The 7,155-nt window shown below is 43.9% G+C and overlaps 1 non-coding gene across 1 annotated transcript; it reads left to right on the top strand.

The window, feature by feature from the left end:
- Window positions 1-3,412: 3,412 nt before the first annotated feature.
- On the top strand, window positions 3,413-3,531 carry LOC140491746 (5S ribosomal RNA). Its single transcript, XR_011963417.1, has one exon. It is a non-coding gene; the product is annotated as a 5S ribosomal RNA (ribosomal RNA).
- The last annotated feature ends 3,624 nt before the right edge of the window (window positions 3,532-7,155 follow it).

Below are 7,155 nucleotides of genomic sequence, written 5' to 3'. Positions count from 1 at the left end.
CTTGGGAACGAATGGAGAATTGCCAATTCCCGAAACTAAAGAGTTGTTCTTAAAGAAGTATATACTGGGCTTGTCCTCCTCTTTGTCTTTCCTCAGGAAACAGGGTTTATTGGCACAGACTCCACCCCTTGAATTCACAGTTCATCCCATCCAGCCGGGCGATTGAATCTTAGGAAAATCATGGACAGAGACTAAATTACAGCCGGACTGGGAAGGGCCGTACCAGGCTCTTTTGACGACCGAAACGGCAATAAGGACGGTGGGGAAAGGCTGGACTCGCTACACTCGGATCAAAGGGCCAGTGGAATCTCCAGTTGAGGAAGAAGTCTGGACAGCCGAATCAATGCAAGATCCGCTGAAACTCAGACTAAAGAGACTTTGAGTAACTAATTATACAGTGGCGACGCGAGCGCGGGATTATTTCTGTAGGATTGTATATTAAGTCTTTTTTTGTGCTTCAGCATGATGTTTAGAATACTGGGGATGCTGCTAGAATTATGATGCTAGCCCTTTTAGTATTGGGATTTCGTCAAATATCAATTTCATATGTATTATTAACGGTTCCTGAATCTGATAATCCACAAGTAATAGACGCTGATGTATGCAGCTTAGTAAATTGTGGGGATGTAGATAATCAGAGACAGTACCGCAGCTCTGAGATACATCTAAAGTCCTATGGGGATGGCCTTGGGGACGGTACTTGGTATAATGGTCTCGTCACAGTACAACGGGCCCCCTACCGACCAGCTCGTGATTGTCCTGATAAAAAGTGTAACCCAATATACCTAACGATAAGGAAAACCACATGGCACGAAACAATCCTGGGGGGGGGCACCTATGAGATACAATGAAATGAAACGTTTGGGATAGAATTGAAAGCAAATGGGAAGGATTTCTTGGGCTATTGTTTTCGAATTAGCGTAGGACAGGGAGAACAGGTACAACTACTGGGTAAGAAGATACAATCTTTCACCCCTCCCGATGATCCTAAAGTAGTAAAATTTATGGAGGTAAAGGACTTGAAACAGACCATTGAAATAGAAACTGGGTACGGGGATCCAAATGCCTGGGTTGAATGGGTCAAGTATACTGTGAAAAGTCTGAACAAAAGCAATTGCTCTGCATGTGCCTCCGGTCGGCCAGTGGCCCAGGTGGTTCCCTTTCCGCTCGGGTGGAAGGGGGACAGGAAGGGCATGAAATGTATGATAGCCCTGTATCAGGATGAGACTGCATGGAATGATAGGAATTGTACCTCCCTATCTCTGATGTTCACTCCCTTGGAGAAGAAAGATGCAAAAGTTCCCCCCCTGTTTTCTGCCGCAGTTGGAAATCACACCTCGCGTGTGTGTAGACGAGGTACAAGTCGGTCGAATGATTTGGGTGAGCTGAAATTATGTACAGAGATTAAGAATGTTACCGAAACGGAGAAGGGAAGGAACTACTCAGCACTAAAGGTTCCCCGAGCGGATCTGTGGTGGGACTGTGGAGGCAAAATATTGAGACCCATCCTATCTCCAGATTGGAGAGGGATATGTGCAATTGTACAATTGGCAATTCCATTTACCCTGGCATTTGAGAAGGAAAAGATAGGGGGGAAAAAGGGAAGGGGTAAGAGATTACTGTTAGACACTTCTTTCGATGACAGGATTTATCTCGTTTCGGTAGGAGTCCCTAGGGGGGTACCTGATGAATCCAAGGGTCGTAACCAGATTGCAGCAGGCTTTGAGTCAGCTCTCTTCTGGTGGGTAACTATTAATAAAAATGTAGATTGGATAAATTACATTTTCTATAATCAACAGCGATTTATAAATTATACAAGAGATGCGGTTAAAGGAATATCAGACCAGCTTGATGCGACAAGTAGGATGGTATGGGAAAATAGAATGGCCCTTGATAGGGTTTTAGCAGAAAAAGGGTGTGTGTGTGTGTGTGATGTTAGGAGGAAGTTGTTGTACCTTTATTCCTAATAACACTGCACCTGATGGTTCAATTACTCGGGCCTTAAGAGGATTGACTACCTTAGCAGAGGAATTGGCTGAGAATCCAGGAGTAGACACATCTCTCACAGGATGGCTCGAGTCCTGGATTGGAAGGTAGAAGGGGATGGTGGTTTCTATCCTTCCTTCCCTGATAGTAGTAGTCGGGGTATTGGTGGCCATTGGCTGTTTTATCATACCCTGTATACGAGGGCCTACCCAAAGACTGATTGAAACAGCCTTGATGAAACAGGTGCCCCTAAAAGAAAAATGCAGAAGATAACAAATGGTAATTAAAGAAAAGGGGGAAATTGTGGGATATAGGTAAATTAATGTTACTTCTGCAATTCTGCAATTCCATTTTACAAAGTAAAATGAACTCACACCAGTGTGTAATTGTTTTAGCTACGAGCTGAGTCAACAAGAATGGAAACGATGTGGAGGAAATATATAATTGTTTTTGTATTATCTAAAATTGTATGTTAGAATGAGACATGCCAGTAAAACAATGGTAGACATTACGGGCAAATAGATAAGATGTTGTGAGGGGATGAAGTTAAGCTAGATACGCCTGTACAAACAGTAGGTATAAACATCTGCTTCCCACTTTTACAAAAACACAGGAACAAACCCCAATTAAAAGGGTCAAAGGGATCGGAACAGCCTCGGGAAAGGCACAGATGAAGGGGGTAGATAATGATGAAGAAAGAATATGCCTAACAATGACCTACAGCAGGATGAGGTCAAACAGGCTTGTGAGGCCAGGAATAAGCATTTTGTCACAGACAAGGCCGGATAAGGCAAGAGATACACAGGGGTAATGGGGGTCGGTCTTAGGGAAGTGGAAGATGTAAGCAGGGGAGGAGCAATGTAAAACAAAAGACATCAAATCATACATAATATTTATATGAATTGAACTTGGTGTGTATGTCCTCTACCTTATAGGCACTGGACATCTCACCCACTTGCAAGTGTAAAAGAAAGGACACTGCTGATTCAGATTTTGTCTCAGACTGCAATTATTGAGGTGTGTGAGCTTTGTTTCTCAAAGTACGAAGGGCCAGAGGCTTGTACATGAAGTTGGGCAAGAGCTGAGCCATGATGTTTGAATGGAGGCAGAGGTTGTAGGGGCTAAACAGCGTTGTGGTGTGTGTATGTTGCTGTGGTTATAATTTGGAAAGGAGTTTATTTGTGAAGCAGTTTGGATGGGCATGTAATGAAATGGAGTGGAGTGAGTGTGAAAGAGTTGATCCTGTTGTGTAATAAACGTGTGTGTGTGTGTGTCTAGGGTGAAGTAGAGGAACTGAAGATGGAGATGGGAGAATAGAAAGGCAAAGGAAAAAGAAATGTTTTGGTGCAGTATGATTGAATGGCAAAATGTTGTTGTAAATGCAGCAGTGTGTGCCTTTAAGGAAGCAGAAATGGAAGCAGTCTGTGCCTACGGCCATACTAGTCTGAAAACGCCCGATCTCGTCTGATCTCGGAAGCTAAGCAGACTCAGGCCTGGTTAGTATTTGGATGGGAGACCGCCTGGGAATACCAGGTGCAGTAGGCTTTTGCAGCCACCAGAGGTTGCTCACAGCTTCGCACTCTCACACTCCCATTCATCAAGCAACGTCCTTTTAACTACTCACTCAGTCTCTCGGTCTCACTTTTTCTTGCCCAATTTCATTGTTCAGCTTCTTCCCCCAATACACAAACACATCATTACTGCTTGAGATTGGAGCAAACGCACCAGGAACACCAAAGCAGCAAGTATTTTATTGAAGAGCACAAACCGTGGTTTTTATTAAGTGATGCCTCACTTTCGATGATCACACTTCCCTGATCGCTGTCAGCGTTCCCCTGTTTTCTAACAATCGTCTAACTAGTGGTGTGGATAGGGTCTGAAAGCAACAACGTTGTGGTGAGGGCTTGTCAGGTGAAGGGTGTTTTACAATATCTGCACTCACCGGTCGTGTTCATACAACGGTGGATCGATATGGTTACGGCAGGAAGAATGGGTCAGCAAACACAGCAAGTTCAATCATTGTCATGATTATTATTACACATCAGCAGCAAATAATAAGATAAGTGTAAAGAGTGAGTATTTAAAATGCCAGGTACAAAAATCAAGGCTTATTCTCTAACAGCCGAAGCCTTCACAAACAGATCGGCCTAATAATGGCACAAATGGTGATGAATATTTCGATCTAATTGACATCACTGTGCCTTAGTTACAAGTTGACCAAGGTAGAGAAATAACATTTCCAGAGTGCAGACTATTAGCAATAGTAAGGTGGGATTTGGAAAGAGGAGTAGCCCCTGACATTTAAGGATGACAGAAGGACGTTAGTGAGTAAGGATATTACTTTGGAAATCTTAACCGTGCACTAAGATAATCATACCATTTGAAGACACTGTCAAGATGCTTTGAGGAATGGGAACTCCTGTTGGACTAAATGCAAGAGAATGTTGTGTTCATTAACAGTCGGGTGGATAAAGGCAGAAGCAATAGGTTCCCATGACTTGGATTTTCAGACTGTATTTCCTATAATTTGAGACTGAGATGAGGTGAACTTTTGACAGTTATTGTGTTGTTAATCTTTAGAATGATATTCTCCAGAGTGTGGTGTGGGTTCTACTGTTGGGGATACTTCAGTGTCAGTGTATGGGGTTTTGATATCTCAGGGAATTCTGAAAGGGAGGTGCAGTTGAGGTGGATCGATGGTCATCAGTTTGAATGGTGGAGCTCTCTGGTGTGAGATATTGACCGCGGAGAGTGTGCTGCAGATTGAGCAAAGCAAAAGGTGGTCTCCAGAAGGATAATTGTGAAGACCGAAGTTATAGGATAGTGGTATAGGACGGATATGGAAAATGGCAGAGGTGGTGGAGTAGCCTCCATGATGAGAAACAAAATTCTGTCAATGATGAGGGAGGACATAATGAAGGAAACGCATTCAGTGGAGACCGTGTGGGTGGAACTGAGGAATAGTCAAAATCCTAAAATTGTAATAGGTGTTATGTACAGACCGCCTGGTAGCAGCTCTGAAGTCCTGGATGGTAAAAATGCACAAAACTCGGCAATATGTAACAAAGTAAAAACAATGACTGCAGATGCTGAAAACCAAATACTGGATTAGTGGTGCTGGAAGAGCACAGCAGTTCAGGCAGCACCCAATATGGAACAAAGCCAGAGTGCTACTCATGAGGGATTTTAACGTGAACACAGATTTAGAGGTAGTCAAGCATTTGTCAGAAAGGTAGTGCATGTCTGGTGTATTGCCGGTACTGTTTCTCACTGCATTATGTCCTATATGCTTCATGTGGACAAGCAGTATTGGGTTTATTAATGAGTAATGACTTGGAATTAATGAGTGAGCTAGTTGTGCGTGGCCACTTATCATAGAGCGATGATAGCACGATCAAGTTCAAGGCAGTGTTTGAAAGCACAAAGCATGTATCTGCTGTATTCGGTAACGAACCGGGACAAGTGATGGGCTTGTTAGTGGGTGAACATTTTGGTGATGGTGACCACAATTCTGTGACTTTCACCTTGGTTATGGAGAGAGATAGGTGCGTGCAACAGGGTAGGTTTTACAACTGGGGGAAGGGTAAATACGATGTTGTAAGACAGGATCTGAGGAGCATAAGTTGTGGGCATAGGATGTTAGGGAAGGATGTCGTGGAAATGTGGAACTTTTTTAAGGAACAGATATGACATGTCCTTGATATGTATGTACCTGTCAGGCAGGAAAGAGATGGTCGTGTGAGGGATCCTTGGTTGACGAGGGAGGTTGAATGTCTTGTAAGGAGGAAGAAGGAGGCTTACATAAGGTTGAGGAAACGAGGTTCAGAGAGCGTTGGAAGGATACAGGATAGCCAGGCGGGAGCTGAAGAAAGGGATTAGGAGAGCCAAGAGAGGGCATGAAAAGTCTTTGGCGGGTAGGATCAAGGATAACCCCAAGGCCTTTTATGCGTATGTGAGAAACATGAGAATGGCGAGAACGAGGGTAGGTCCGATCAAGGACAGTAGTGGGAGACTGTGTATTGAGTCGGAAGAGATACGAGAGGTCTTGAATGAGGACTTTTCTTCAGTATTTACAAACGAGAGGGACCTTATTGTTGAAGAGGAGAGTGTGAAATTGACTGGTAAGCTAGAAGAGATACTTGTTAGGAAGGAAGATGTGTTGGGCGTTTTGAACAACTTCAGGATAGACAAGTCCCCGGGCCTGACGGGATATATCCTAGGATTATGTGGGAAGCAAGAGAGGATATTGCAGAGCTGTTGGCAATGATCTTTTCGTCTTCGCTGTCAACGGGGGTGGTACCAGGGAACTGGAGAGTGGTGAATGTTGTGCCCTTGTTCAAAAAAGGGAATAGAGATAACCCTGGGAATTATAGGCCAATTAGGCTTACTTCAGTGCTAGGCAAAGTAATGGAAAGGGTACTGAAGGATAGGATTTATGAGTATCTGGAAAGACACTGCTTGATTAGGGACAGCCAGCACGGATTTGTGAAGGGTAGGTCTTGAGGAGGTGACCAAGCATGTGGATGAGGGTAGAGCAGTGGATGTAGTGTACATGGATTTTAGTAAAGCATTTGATAATGTTCCCCATGGTAGGCTTATGCGGAAAGTCAGGAGGCATGATATAGGGAAATTTGACCAGTTGGATAGAGAACTGGCTAACAAGTCAAAGTCAGAGAGTGGTGGTAGATGGTAAATATTCAGCCTGGAGCCTAGTTACAAGTGGAGTTCCGCGGGGATCAGTTCTGGGTCCTCTGCTGTTTGTAATTTTTATTAATGACTTGGAAGAGGGAGTCGAACGGTAGGTCAATAAATTTGCAGATGATACAAAGATTGGTGGAGTTGTGGATAGTGAGGAGGGCTGTTGTCGACTGCAAAGGGACTTAGATATGATGCAGAGCTGGGCTGAGGAGTGGCAGATGGAGTTCAACCCTGTCAAGTGTGAGGTTGTCCATTTTGGAAGGACAAATAAGAATGCGGCATATAGGGTTAACGGTAGGGTTCTTAGTAAGGTGGAGGAACAGAGGGATCTTGGGGTCTATGTTCATAGATCTTTGAAAGTTGCCAATCAGGTGGATAGAGCTTGTAAGAAGGCCTATGGTGTATTAGCGTTCATTAGCAGAGGGAGTGAGTTCAAGAGTCGTGAAGTGATGTTGCAGCTGTACAGGACCT

This window comes from Chiloscyllium punctatum, chromosome 19 (assembly GCF_047496795.1).
Source record: "Chiloscyllium punctatum isolate Juve2018m chromosome 19, sChiPun1.3, whole genome shotgun sequence".
NCBI classification, from domain to species: domain Eukaryota; kingdom Metazoa; phylum Chordata; class Chondrichthyes; order Orectolobiformes; family Hemiscylliidae; genus Chiloscyllium; species Chiloscyllium punctatum.
Note: the sequence above shows the minus strand (reverse complement) of the source record. Positions and strands in the feature narration are given on the sequence as shown.